Raw genomic sequence first — 15,552 nt, 5'->3', positions numbered from 1 at the left:
GAAGATGCAAACTTTTACATACAAACATACCCAGCTGCAGAACAAGAGGGAAACAAGGACTTGTAACTCCACTACGCAAAGCAGGCAACGAAGCACTACACTGAAGCACCACCAAAACCTCTTGAGTACAGCTCTAGATACTGCCGTTCTCCCAGCATTTTTGTTCTCTGCTAGAACTCCCTGCAGCTCAGTAGACACCCAACTACTTAAGAAATGCAAAACAGGAAAGCTTCTTACACAGTGGGACCTCCGGGCTTGATTTCAGACCAAACACAGCTGTCTTAGCTGTCTAGCACTGCTAAGACAGCTCTCTCCTGAATATGACTGTGACAGATCACCAAGTCAAACAGCACTGTCACAGAGCACACGACTGCTAGTTTCAAGTGTCCACTCCAGTCTGAAGGAGGGGGACTTGAATCAAGAGTGTCTTGATCCACCTATTCAGCTCAATCTAGAAACATACAAAATAAAAATGACACATTACCATGCTGCTTTAAACCATTTTTTCCGTAGGTCCCCTGTGCAGGATGTCTTTCACAGTCTACAAAGCCAAAGACCACAAATACTGTCTCCAAACACCTGCTCACTCCCCTGTATCTTAAACACACCAGATGTTCTCCTGGTCACGAGCAGGCAAAGGATCAGAATCATGTGGGAAGTTACCAACCTGGAGAACCAGAGCCTTGAGGAAGAAACAGGAACCCTGAACTTCCAACTGTCCATGGTAGGAGCACACACTCACTGCTAAAGCATACTGCACTGATATCTCTAGCTAGGCTTGGAGCTACCACTACTACAGACACTAGAGAAAGCACTTGTGCCTCTCTGTGGTCTCCAAGTTTTGTACTCAGCTTGTCCAGAATTGTGCTGTGAGCTAGTAATCACGCGTACGCAATGGTGGGATGTTGCTCAAGCTTTGCTGTTTTCAGTATGTCATCTCCTTCCTCCCATCAACGGTTGACTACATACAGACATTCACCTGGCCTATAGCTGGAGTTTCATGAAAGCTGAACAAGAAATACTAGAAGTTGCATGCAGAACTGACTAGTGGCTGTTAGATGTCTTGTGACTTGGAAGAATCCACTCATTATCTCGTGGGTTTCTATGATTAGGATGCTGAGCATGGTAGGATTTGTATTGGGAGAAGATGAGCCCTTCTTCTCCTTTTTTCTTTTCATATGTCTCCTACGATTAAATTGTCCCTCTTGATTCTGTGTCATTAAGAGGCCTGTAATCCAAAATTCTGCATTGTTCAGGCTAGGAAGAGGGGGAAAAAAATAGGTTAAGACTTGTCCATGCTGGTTGCCTATGGCTGGTAGAGAGCTTTCTGTTAAGAGCCAAGAGACAGACTGGGACTCAGTCTGCCATGGAAACTGGGGAGAGAGCTGTGTGCGAAAACACAGGAAAAGAAAACATCCTTACTCTCAGAGGCATCACTATGTTTAAGAAGGTCTTGTACCAGCACAAAATGCATCAATATTAGCTTAGTGCATGCCCTTTAGTGCATATAGGTAATAGCATTGAGATTAACACAGGACGGCATAGCCACTAGGCCAATATACTGGCCAGCTGTTTTTCTTGGGCAGCATGTTTCCTCTCATCACTGTTTTAACCAGCTAGTCTACAATGGGTTTGAGAAGAGACAATGTGCACAGGCACCTTGCAATATTCCTGGCCTCCAAATCCTTCTCTATGGGATATGGTGCAGTGTAGTAGTCAGAAGGTGGAAGAAAAATGTAGAAAATTATTTGGATTGCTGGGCAATATTGCCAGCACCTTGAATGTTTAAGAATGCTTAGACGTCTAGATGGGCCTACAGAGAGATGCAATGGCTTGGGATGTAGGCCTGAGCATCCAGAGGATATAAAGCTGCATGCATAGTGAAATTAGTCCTTCAATCAAGAGCAATTTCACCACAACTGAACGCAGATGCATAGCTTTAGAGTGGCATCTAATATTCTCCTGTGTAGGAAGACAAATCCCAGCCCTCATGAAGCAATCATGGACAAAACTCTACGTGCTCAGACACAGTCACAGCCTTCTGCTTTATCTAAATAGTATTTATACCCACTGGACATAGTAATTAGAGGGTTACTGAAATTTGAATAAGATCATAAAGAAACATTCTTTCTGCATAAATCATGCAGAAAATGCTCCTTTGCTACTGAAACATCCAATTGAAATTGACTGCATTTAACGTGATTGTAAAAGAATGTAGGGCTTAGCTCTTTCCTTTAGGTGAGGCCAGTTTGTTCATAGCTCACTGTTCTAAAATATGACATGTTGAAAGTGCCTTTTTTGCCTCATTCTTTACTTCAGTTATTCAATTGACTCTAAATTGTCTCTAGTGCTTATACACAAAGCCATAATTACCTTCTGTGCAACAGTAATAGGAAGAAAAAAAAAAAAAAAAAGAGGAAAAGATACCCCATTCCGTGACAAAAAGGCAGATTTTAGAGTCTTGCACAGAAGGCTGATCTGTTGATCTTTTTTCATTCCACGAATTCTGTACTGATGAGTGAATAAATTCTATTATACTATTAAATCTAGTTTCTTTTCACTGGGACATGAAAGAGGACTCCTTCTAATCAGGAACTCAACATTAACATAGAGTAGGCCTTCAAAAAATCACGACATAATCAGGCTTCACTATTATATGATGCTACTGCCTATCCAGGCAAAAATTATTCAACTCTTACATCCCACACATTTCCTAGCATGACCTTTGCTATGGCCCTCGATCAAGTAAGAGGGATTAAAAAATTACATTCTCTGTAGTAGGTCCACGATACCATGCCACAAAGAAGAGGTCTGTAGTGACCTCTTCTTGCAGCTTCCAGGGTGAGGTTACAGGCAGGATGGTGATGAAGAGTTCTTTGATTACATATTCACTTCCTATTGCTCCCAGGTGATACTTCTCTGTCAGTGACATTGGCGGGCTCTTAGTATTTTCTAGCTGTTTTCTGCCAATATAATCTTGACTAATCCAGTTTACTGTGTTAGCTCTTATATCCAAGTCCAAAGCCTCCATTTGCTTCCCAGAAATATTCATTACCATTTAAATCAGTAAGTTTTTACTGGCTTTATTCTCACATGAAATTTTTAGGATGGAGGTTATTTTTTCTCCTTTTACTACAGAACAGCAACAAAATAGGCAAAGCTGCTATTAATTTTCAGATGCATTGCAAAAGAAAAATCAATATACAGTGAAATAACAGGATTCCAATTTGTTACTAGTAGGAAATGGGAACCACAACAATGAGTAACTTTGCAGTTACTAAACCAAAGAACTTCCTCATCTACTCCAGATCTTAAAAATGTTCACAATAATAATAATTTCAAATATCAATTTCAAATTATTTTCAATTATTAAATTCAAATAATAATTTCAAAATAATAATAATAATTCATTCCTCTAAACTTCCCTTTATTTCTTCTGGCAAAACCCTTATTAGTGTTGTATCAGTGCATATTTTGAAGATTGATGCAGAATGAAACATAACTTATTTCAAGCACCATTTACTATGTAGCATCAAATGTTTACTGCCCATATGCACAGCATCACTTTCACTTTAAACAATTAACCAGCTGGAAAATGGTTAGAACTATATGAATTCCAGATTCAGAAACAATTATTTCTTCAGCTATCTTCTACACAAAAACTGTATTTACATTTGCAGTCCTAATGATGCCACAGCCAAGCCTATTCTACATGAGCGTAAACATACAGAACTCAGATAAGGCAGTCATCTTTCAAACAGAAATATTCTTCATAGTACCCTCTTTTTATAACAAAATATGAAACTTCTGCAATTTTGTATTACATAATAAAGTATTCCAGTATCTAAAAAAACTTAGAATTATACACTAATTATTTACATTAACCCTACACAAGTTTGCCAATGACACTAAGCTATGCTGTTCAGTTGATACACTGGAGGGAAGGGATGACATTCACATGGACCTTGACACAATTGAGAGGTGGGCCAATGCCAACCTCATGAAGTTCAAACAAGCCAAGTGCAAGGTCCTACACCTGGGTCAGGGCAATCCCAGACACAGCTGCGTATCACAGACTGTAGTGACAGGACAAGGGGTAATGGGTTCAAACTTAAAGAGGGGAAGTTCAGGTTAGATATAAGGAAGAAGTTCTTTACTGCGAGGATGGTGAGGCACTGGAATGGGTTGCCCAGGGAAGTTGTGAATGCTCCACCCCTGGCAGTGTTCAAGGCCAGGTTTGACAGAGCCTTGGGCGACCTGGTTTAGTGTGAGGTGTTCCTGTCCATGGAAGGGGGGTTGGAACTAGATGATCTTAAGGTCCTTTCCAACCCAAACCATTCCATGATTCTGTGATTCTATGCCTTTATTAGTAGTTTCTGACAAAAGCTGCCTGACCAAAATAGGTAATTTTCTTTAAACAGTGCTTAGTTTTTCAAGAAACTTAAATTTACACAAGTTTCACAGAATTTACATTGTGCTTCAGATTTTTAAAAATCACGTGAAGTATGAAAATCTAATTACTATTAAAATTCTGGGGAATGGATGATGATATGCAATTATATTTAATTCAGTATAATTAGACTGAATCGCTAGCAACCTGACAGGAGTCAGATTCTTATCTGATTTACCTTGATATGTGTCAGTAATATCAGCTCCACCAATATTAATATAGGTAATTATTCCCTTGTCTAACTGAAGCACCAACATTAGTGGATAAAGTCTATCGACAAGAGGAAAACAGCCTGCATATCAAAACCTGACGGATCACTGCACTGATGTTCAGTAACTGCTTTAAGGATGAAGAGTCATTGCCTGTGCTTTATGTGTGCCTCGCATGTACTCCACATCTCTTCACGATGTTGGACTTAAAAAAAAAATAAAAAAATAAATCTCAACAAAACAGGATAAATAAATTAGACATCAGTTTTGTCCTTGGCAATCTATGCAGCTCCCATTCATTTTAGAATATAAATATATACCATAAATGACAGATTTTGGTTTTTTCATTAGCTTGATTTTAAGCCACCTGTAGCAAGAAACTATTCCGTGTTCTTTTTCATGAAGGAGAGTAATATAAAATCGCTGTATACATACCACAGCAATAGGAACCTGAAAAAGCAGCAATCGTATGATGATTTAAAAGAAAAACTTCAGCTTGCGTAACACATAGTTAATTTCATGCAAGAAAACTGTCCTTCATCAGAGTAAGTAAGCAGAATTTGAAGTATTTTTTTTCTAATCTGGATTACTTTTCATTTGATTATATTTCTGTGGCCTGAAATTAAAAAAAAAAAAAGGCCTTTTCCTTAGCCTTTTAATTCTCTATCCTGTAGTACTTAGACTGAAATCACTGCAAAGAATACGTCTTTTTTTCTTAACACAATAATGAATTTATTGTGTTGCTTCATGATCTATAAGAAGTGTATTTTGATCTGACATTTCTATGCATAAAACTTAAGTTATGGTCCAAATGTCACTTGAAAAAGACAGACTCGCAGTTGTGTCTCCTGCCCTCTCTCCCAGTCCAGCCTCTCCTTACAAAGACAGCAATACAAACATTCCACAGAAATTAAAGGAGAAATGATGCATACAAACTACACAGGCAATAAACATCCCAGCAGCTCCCTCCAAAAGTACGGATGACCATTCTGAGGGTAAGTAAAGGGGAAGCAGGATCAGAAATTATGCTGTTTGTCACTACGAAGTTAATCAGCACTTCCACGTTTCTCACATGCAATCTATACAGACTCTCCATAAAAACTGCAGTGGAACTGTAGAAGCAGCTCTGTTGCTACTTTGTGGCCTAGAGAAAAAGGGTTTCATTTGCCAGACATCAAAAAAAATCTTCTATGCATACTAGTATGCACTGTTTGCATGTAAGCAGAATACACTGAAGAAGCTATAAACTTGTATTTAGGCATTACTGAGGAAAACTAATAATGGAGGGGACAGAAGCATGTAGATACTTCGGTGTCAGGAAAATGTACCTACAGCGCATGATAAAATCTGCTAAAAACATTTAAAGATAATTGACAAAAGATGGCAAAGAAAGATCAAGAATTGTTTTTTATACACTTTTGTAACTCCTCCACTGCTTTGATGGTCTGCATAAATTGTTTCAGCATCTCTGGGTCACCTATATGACTAAACGAGCACTTAACTACTGCTAGCTGCAATCCCAACTTCCATCCCCCCTGCCAGTTCTTCTGCTGGCTAAGAGATGACTATCACAGAATCATTCAGGTAGGAAAGACCTTTAAGATCAAGTCCAACAGCTAACCTAACACCGACAAGTCCACCATTAAACCATGTCCCTAAGTGCCACATGGTGCATGTCTTCAGTAGATACAAACTTTGAACAAGGCTTTCAAAAGCTCTCCTTGAAATCTTACCTGTTTCTCTCAATACAAATATACCATCAAGAGGTGAAAACTTCACATGCAAAGGTGACATCCTGACCTCATTACAGTCAATGGCAAAACTCCTCCTAGATAAGTAAAATCCTTGACCTTTTCAATCAAGGTTCTTAAACTGTTAATATCAGTGTCTTCCTCAGCAAATTGTTCAGAACATGCCCATTCCTATCATCTTCTTTTGAAATCTGCATTTTCTTCATCGGATTCTTCTGAATCCATATCAACAACATGCATTAGCACAAGTAAAAAGAATGGCTGATCAGCTCTTGGAAGTCCTAACAGAAGTCTCATAACATTAATAGGCTGCTATTGCTCCAGTTATACATATCTCCCTGAAAGGCAGTAAAAACCTCTGGTTACACACCCATTAATCATATTAATTCTGTATCTTTTTCACTAATTTCTGATGAAAGCTTCTTGATGAAAAAAAGCACTTACTAACTTAATCTTCCAGTCAGAGGGAAGCTTTGAACTCCTTTGCTCCAAACGATTAAAAGATAATAATTTCCAGTAACATTTTCAGACAGGACTCTTAAATACTTTCTTTCAGAGAGGAGGGGAAGAAAAACAAAACCAAAAACAACAAACACAACAGCCGGATGCAGGGGGATACAAGGTGTGTGCAACAGCATACAATAAATACAGATACTTCATTCTTCCAAGAGACTCTGGGGAAGAAATATGCATTTATCAAGAGCACTTGAGTATTCACTTTGATGCTTACTTCATTAACAAATCTTCATAAGAGACTAACATGCTTAAAATACTAGAACTAGCACCTCTAAAAGATTTTATTCAGCTTTTCTTTGTTACATTATGTTCAATAGCTCTGTGTTCAGTGCAAATCATCTACCTTCAAGCAAAAAATGTCCACATGCAAGAGGAATAGACTGCTAGGCTGCTAATGCAGATGGTATCCATAGATTTAACCTAAATACATCAATTAGAAATGAAAATACCTTTCTCTGACTTGTATCTTGATTTGGATTCCTCCCCAAACTATTCGCCCTTGTCAGCTCTGCAGCCCTGATTGCCATAGGACTGCATCTTGACCGTGTCTTCACGCTTGCTGTTGATGAGACTGAATTTCACTTCCCCACTGCTCTCTTAACTCTGATTTGTACGGAAAGAGAGCTGAGTACACAGAAGCCAAAAAGGATTCTGTGGCAACCTCCAGCTAGACCTCTGGTGTGGATGATGGAGGTCAGCTGGGCAGACCTAACCCACATAAGATGACTCTTTATTATCTCCTTTATCTATTGAATATCATTTTCCATTTCAACTCACTGATCTTTCAATGTATGTTTTCAGAGAATATATAGAGTAGTTATATCCCAAAACAGCTTCAACTCCAAAATGAAATATCAAAACTCCACTTAATTAATAGCATGGCTAATTAATCAGTGTTGCTTATATTGTCTACGAAAAAAGGAAACATAAAAGATTAAAGTGGTAACTGGATTTATTGTATATTGTCATCATATTCCTCTAAATTTAAGCTATATATTAACAACTGAATAGCTAGCTAGCTGTGAATCGGGTAAAATGCCAATAATGCATACATTTTACAAACTAAACACGGTATGTGCATAATGCTTATTTTCCATTTGGAATTTAGTGTTCAATTTTATTTTCTTTTTTGTGGAAATCTTACATTCACACTTGCAGTTCACCCACCTCTTGTCAAAGCAAGGTTTCAGTTCGATAGTTAAGACACCCTGGAGACAATGATAACTGTCAAAAACTTGAATAATTAAGTTTTGTATAATTAAAAGCCTAAACATACAGAATATCTGTGTCATGTCATTTTCTTCATATGCTTCTATAAAGGAGATATTTAAATCCATGTGAAGTCTTTTAAATAAAAATCCAATGTCACATTATTTCCTACTCCAAAATAACATGATTCAAGAACTTTTCTGGTAAGCAGTATTGAATAAGCTGTGTTTCTATGTAAGCTGCAATGATAAATTCTTAAAAGCACATAACAGCTTATATTAATTTTATGGTCTCAAGACAGTACAGTGCTGCTCAATGCCTTATTCACAGATTTTCAAAATCTTGTGCTACTTACTACTTGGTAGATTTACCAATATGAAATTTTAGGTCTCCCCTTCACTCAAGCACTAGACCTCATCTGGAGTACCCTGTAACTGAAAGATGCCTCTTCCTGAATCCATCATGGCAGTCAGGGGCTGGAGCACTTGCTCTGTGAGGAGAAGCTAACAGGGCTGAGCTTGCTCAGGCTGGCAATGAGATGGCTTTTAGTGGGTACCTAACATCAGCCTGCCAGTGCCTATGAGGAGGTTTCCAACAAGATGCAGCCAGGGTTTTCACAGACATGCATGGCATAAGAACAAGAGACAACAGGCATGAACTAAAGCTAGGAGGTTATGACCAAACATAAAGAAGAAAAATCAGATATGAGGCTATGAGGATAATTAAGTATTGAGTATGATTGTCCAGAGAGGTTGTGCCTTGGAGGTCTTGAGACAGAAGTGGACAAATCCCTAAGCAACATGGTCCGAATTCTATGTAGACTCTACTTCAACCAACAGGTTGGACTACATACCTCCTAAGGTCCTTTCCAACTTGAATGCTTCTGGGATTTGGTATAATCATAAGCACAGCAAAAATTTACAGGAAATGAAACTTTCACTTAGACCTGAACACATCCTAGGACACATCAGTTAAGTCTTAGTGAAAAAAAAAAAAAAAAAAAAAAGAGAGAGATACTGAGTATTACCACCCTTGGCCAGGGCACTAATGAGATTTCCATGGACACAGACTACCATTCTGGCCACGTTTACTGAAGAGATACAAATTCAGATTGAAAAGGACTGAGAAGAGCACAAAGATATCTGAAGAAATAGAGATATTCTTACATGAAAACAAAACAGAAGGGTAAACTCAGGCTGACTAAATGAAGGCTTAGAGGATGTATGATTTTTGTTTGAACAAAAAGTAAACCCAGGAAAGTTATCAATAATCTTGATTTAAACAGGTATAAATTTACCATGTACAAATCTATTAGCACACATACCTAGACTTCTCATTACAAGTCTGTAAGCATCTTTACATCCCTTCTTGATGCACACAAGACTGACCTACCCTTCAGGGCTGCCAACGTCTCCAGTGGACTGATCGCTTTTCAAGATACTCACTAGACAAGGCCTTCTTATGCTCAGCCTGAGCCATATACAGGACTCAAGCTGAACAAAGCCCCAGGAGTGAGAGTCATCCATTCTGGAGAACAAGCACTCTGTATCTTGAACAGAAATTAACTTAAAACAGAAACTAAGTCTCAGAGCAGAAACTGAATTAAGAGATACAGAATCCAGCATCATCTATTTCAAGACTGAAGAACTAGCGACAAATAAAAGATGTACAGTAAGTAGTTATCTTCTTACAGGCATTTCTGAGCTAACTTAACTGAAGACCATTTCATTTCCTTAAACAAAACTAGTTTACATGTGTAATAGCTTTAAAACCAAACTATTTTGATAGTTATGAGATATTATAAAGAAACTTCGGCAAAGTATCATGATTTGTGAATGATAAATGTTAATGTTTCTATAAAAAAAACACTATTAACAAGAAGTTACTGGATAATAACATATATTTGTTTCCTACTACCTTCCCAACTCATAATGCACGTAATACATTGCATTAATGCTAAAGATAAGTAAACATCTGATCTTGAAGGCTGTGTAATAAAAGGTTTCAATCGCTTTTCCTCATAAAGGAATTACCAAATTGCATAATTTCACCTTGCCTATCTTGACTGTGTAAGGAAGTATGAACAGTAAAACCTAATCAAACTAAAGATTTGTTTAGCCCAATATCTTGGCTCCCAAAGCCCAACAGCAGATGAGCAAAGAAAAACAAGGAAGCACAATGCAACTATGTAATGGTACCTCCTTGGAATACTGGAAGTATCCAGAACATTTGAGGGTTGGGACATTCTGATCCAGAACTATTATCTGTCTGTTTTCTAGCTTTTGTTACATTTTTCATCTAGGAATTTGTCTAAACCATTATTGAACTTGTGTTAACTTTTTGCATTGACAAACTTCTTCGGCAAAAAGCTACACTACTGTATATTGTATAAAAATAGAGAAGCATGGAGAAGTTTGGGTATGTCTTCACTGGAAAGTTACACCATACCTTATAGCTGAACAGATTTTAGAATGTCCCCAAAGTACCAAAATACTATTTTTGAACAGTAGGCTGTTTGGCTGTAATTTTTAAGCTGCTTGAAGATGAAACTATAAATTAACATGTACAAATAAACTTCATAATATTATAAAAGTTTCAGTAATAAAGTCAACACTCGTGCAGCCTTACCCAACACACCCTCACATTCACAAAGCATTTGTTCCAAGTAAGTCACATCAAATAACGGATAAATTAGTTGGTAATGTAAGAGAATCCTAACCTAAAAACTCAAAATAGGAGCAAATGAAACACAATTTCATCAAGTAACATTAGCTTTAAAACGCCTTTCTCACATACCAGTTTCAGTAAACAATTTAAACTTAAGTGATTCAGCAATGCAACTTTCTCTGGAAAAAAAAAACAAACAACTGCTTTCTTCTCTGGAAATCACTGCTGAAACCCCAAAGCATGACAAATAGATATCATCATGGAATAGTACAATGTTCTGTCTTTACATGAGAGTTATCTTTAATGCAAACCGGCAAATGCATTACGTACCTTCCTACTTAAATGCAGCAACAGGAAAAAAAAACCATTTTCTTATTCACCCTAGAAGAACCTGGAAAACTGATAAGTACTCATTAACTTACATTCCTATGGAAAATTAATTTCACATAAACAAGACACATAGAGGACATAGCACATAACCCTCAGCAAATCTGTTCCAAACATCTTCTGTAAAAGGGAAAAAACCCTCACTCCTGAGATACAGTAACCTCTCTCAGCTATGATTCAGCTATGACTACACTGTAAACCAGAAGTACTGTCTATTGCAGTTTGTATACACATACCTTAAGTAGCTTTAAACTATCTAATCTAAATATTGATTACACGAAACAACAGCAGTACATGCAGTCAGGTGAATACGTGCTTAATTTACCATTTTGGAGGTGACCAGGTAATATCTCAACATTTCTGTCATTTTTCATTGGTTATAGTTGTTCATACACACAGGATTCAAGTATATTCAAAACTACATTTCTCCTACCAAGCACTAGTTGAATACTAAGAAACTAACCGAACTACAGTTGACCACACCCCACATTCTTGGTAATTCAAACTGGTATTCATATCATTTTCATGATGGGTAAACATGAATTTGATCAGTATTTTTAGGATGTAAATTACATTTTTAAAAGCAACTTCCATGGGACTATCTCAGGTAGTGAGATGAACAAATGAAAATTATTTTCCACTTTACATGATTTTTAAAAAGTACATATTTTTCATAACTGAATTTCTTTTTAATGTTACATGCCACTGAATCATAATATTGCCTTTTATTCCCAGGAAAATTTGAATAGGAGCAACTGCAGCAAATGAAGGATGTATTGGCACTTTCAGTAGTGAAGACACAATTTCACTTTTCATTTTGAACTGCTCTGGGCACAGGAAAATGGTGGTAAACAGAAGAAACACAAGAGCTCACAAAATACTATTCCCATTGCACCCTGTAGCTTGCTCTTCATTTGTGGAAAAGCAGGTTAATGGAAAAACAAACACTAGTCTTCTCAAAACTGCCATTTTAACATCAGGTTGAAAATATTTGGGTGTTTTACACATTCACATAGACTTTGATACCAAAATACAAAGGAATCTGACACCCAGAATAGTGTTCTAGGTAGGCTTAACTAACTCTGGTGCTGCATTGGTATAAACTCAGTCACCAAGTGTTCTTCTCGCTTTCAGAGTTCTGAATTGACAATGACATTTGCACACACAAGAGAGTTATTTCAATATTTGTATGAAGAAGCTAGGACCAGTGGTAGGTAAGTATGACAACTCATCTTTTCACTGAGGCCATGACAAGTTTTTTCCCCAATGTTTTGGATCATCTCTCTGCCATCATAATGAAAAACAGGAGTTAAAATAGTGTATTATTTGCATCATTGACAGTGGAAAGTCATACATCATCGAGGTATTTATTTTATACAAATAACCATGCAACTGAAATGTATGAAGGGATGGAACTGCCTTCCAAGGCTGCTCTGGTATTATGACAGAGAACAAGCCTGCATTTCTCTCTCAACAAAGTAGGCGTTCTGGGTACAAAACATATGTAGGCAGAGGGCATTGATACAGGAATGCACCAGACATGAGAAAAAACTGAGAAACATTCAATAAGAAGATAATTGTAATTATCTTCAGTAGATCTAGAGAAGCTGCTGGGGAGCTGGAGGGGGGATGGAGGAAAAGAGATAAGAGAGGGGAGATAGGGAAGGGCATTTGAAAACCTTAATGTGAAATACCTTTCCTTTGCTCTTGAGTTCTCAGCAGAGCTTACAGGTCTTTGTGAGCTTGCAAATTAAATCCTGAGTAACTGTCACAAAACTATTCTCTCACAGAAAACAAAATGTCAAGGATCAAAAGCTGGCAAGGTTGAAAGACAAATATGTTTAAAATTTCTCAGTTTCTGTTTCAGCACTTGTTTTGTGCTGTTTGTGACAGAGATTCTCAACAGCTTTTGCATCAGAAAAGCACATTCACGCATTTTCAGATGTCAGTAGGTCTCCACAATTCACTCTGCTGCTTCCTTCTCATTGTTCAGTCTTTTAAACATTCATCCCCTCTTAAATCCTTATGTAGTCTAACAGTGGTTTTAGACCTCTTCGGAGCACTTAAAATCACAAACTGCCGTGAGCTCAGGCTATATCTATCAAAGATGAATACGCACTTTGTGCATTACACGTTAATACCTGCTTTTTTCTCTCTGTAACAGTGATAAGCACGGATGACTACTGCCTGCTATTATATTCCATTTCAGATCAAAATCCAGGCATTTTATGCGAGTCAAAACAACTGTACCCTTACTGGAAACCACCCAACCGTCCGATGCCCAGCGACGCTATCCTGGAACCTGCCCTGCCGGGATGCATACACCGAACATTCAACTGTACAGAACTCTGCCCACGCTACCCCACTGCCGGGATGGGATGCACCCTGCCCGCCCTCCGGCCACCGCCTGCTCGGGGCCGCTCCAACACGGGCCCAGCGGCGGTGCCTGACTGACGAGCACCGCACCGACCGCGCCGCTCCCACCTGCTCCCGGTCGGCCCCGACGGGGCAGTTCCCCCGGCGCCCTCCCCTGCTTCCCGCTACCCAGCGCACCCTGGGGAGCTCCCAGAGTTCTCACTGCCCGCTGCGGCTCCAGCAACCGGCCCCTGCCAGCCCGGAGCTGCGGCCCGGCACCCCACAGGAGGGGGGCACGGCAAAGGAGCCCCGCGCCCGGGCCAAGTACGGCGCGCACACACCAGGCAGAGCAGACGCCCAGAAAACTCCTTTTCCACTCACGCTCCTGCGAAGCGAAACTTGCGGGGAGGCGGCTGTTCCCACACCACCCCACCACCTTGCCCGCCCTGACACAGCCCAACTTACCCAAACCCTCCCAAAGGTCTCCCAAACCCCCACCCCGACAGGTCAAAGACAACGCCCGGGGACCGGGTAGAACTCAGGGCCGGTGCCACTCACCTTCCCGCGCCTCCCTCCGCCTTATCTCTTCGCTCGCGGGCTGCAACTTCCAATCCTTCCCCCAGCTGCCATCTTCCGCCGGCGCGGCGGGGCAGGATCGGGAGGGGGGGAAAGTTGCGGCGGCGGCTGCTGCCGCGGGGATTAGCTGGCCATCTCGCCGCCGTCGGGCGAGCCTGTGCCGTGCGCGGAGGGCGGGGCGGCGGCAGCTGGCGAGGCGCTGTGCGCTGCGATCGCAGCAGCCCGTAGCGACGCGGGAGGATTTACTAAAAATAGCCGCCCGGCGCGGCGGGGGGAGGCCGCCTGGCTCGGCTCGGCTGTGCCGCGGTCCCTGGGGCGGCCGCTGGGGGCCGGGCAGGCGGGCTAGCCGGCCGGCCGCGCAGTGCCGCGCCACGCCGCTCGTGGGGGTAGCGCTCCGGGGCGCCTTGCCCGGGTAGACGGGCAGGAAGGCGCTTCGGGCACGAAACTCGAGAGACTGCGGCTCCCCCGGCCCGGCTGCGCGGAGCGGGCGGGGTCGGGCAGCGTCGCGGCTCGCTGATGGGGACCCCCGCGCTGGGCCCTGCTTCCCACCCGGCCGTGGCTCTGTCGGTTAGCGGCGGGAGCGCGGCCGCGGTGCCCGGAAAGGGCTGTGAAGGCCGGGCCCCGGGGCCGCACCGAGGCTGTGCCGGGCTTTCACCGCCGCCCCTCGCGGGCTGCTGTCGGCCGGTTGCGGAGGAGCCGCTCGATTCTTTTCGTCGCTTGCGCTGGTTCCGCTGCCGGCCCCCAAGGGAGGGGATGCACCTGTGCGCCTGCCCCTCACCCTACGGCCCGCTAGCCCAGGGAGCGGTGAGCGGAGCCCGGCGGGGTGCGGTGAGGACACGCACCCGGGAGGGCACCGCCGCTGCCTTCACCCGGCCTCCAGCTTTCCCCGCAGGGAGAACGGGTAGGAGCTGCTGCCTGGCCCTCGCGGGGTGGGTGTTACTGTGCCTGGGGCTGTCACGTCCCTAGGTGACTGCACATTGCTCTAAGTGCTTCTTTCCACTTGAGGACTTACCAGTCTTGATATTTCTTACTATATTCAGCTAGAGGATGCCCATCTTTCTGAGCCCACATTAGGTCTCTGGTAAAAATTAACAGTCTCCAGAATTCCCTTTTCCCAATGCGGTTTTGTATGGTATATGAGGCCGTTTAGTCTATGGAACCTGTCTTAATTATCTTTAACCTAAATTTATGGATAGATTTTTTTATTACTTTGGAGGGAAACGAGTGTCTCCTTTTATTTCTCTCCTTCCAGGTAAAGGTTAGCCTCAGAGCAGTTCAGTGTTTGGAAATTTAAGTAATAAAAAAGTCATTAACTATATTCCTTCTAAAGGCTTTGGAATTTACATTTGTATTTTTTTATATTTTGCTCATCATAGAAGTTTCAAGCTGCTTTACTCTTTTTATGTTTTGATTATATTTATTCTTTCCACCG

General features: G+C 41.2%; 1 protein-coding gene across 4 annotated transcripts in view; it reads right to left on the bottom strand.

Annotated features, from left to right (window-relative positions):
* HDAC9 (histone deacetylase 9) overlaps window positions 1-14,327 on the bottom strand; it is a 457,613-nt gene extending 443,286 nt beyond the window's left edge. For all 4 annotated transcript variants that reach the window (XM_065666277.1, XM_065666281.1, XM_065666273.1 and 1 more), the window contains exon 1: window positions 14,103-14,327. The gene's annotated coding sequence lies outside the window, so the exon portion shown is untranslated. The remainder of the gene's footprint in view (window positions 1-14,102) is intronic.
* Window positions 14,328-15,552: the final 1,225 nt, after the last annotated feature.

The sequence above is a fragment of the Lathamus discolor genome, chromosome 2, assembly GCF_037157495.1.
Source record: "Lathamus discolor isolate bLatDis1 chromosome 2, bLatDis1.hap1, whole genome shotgun sequence".
NCBI lineage: Eukaryota > Metazoa > Chordata > Aves > Psittaciformes > Psittacidae > Lathamus > Lathamus discolor.
The sequence above is the reverse complement of the archived record's forward strand: the minus strand, read 5'-3'. Positions and strand labels throughout refer to the sequence as shown.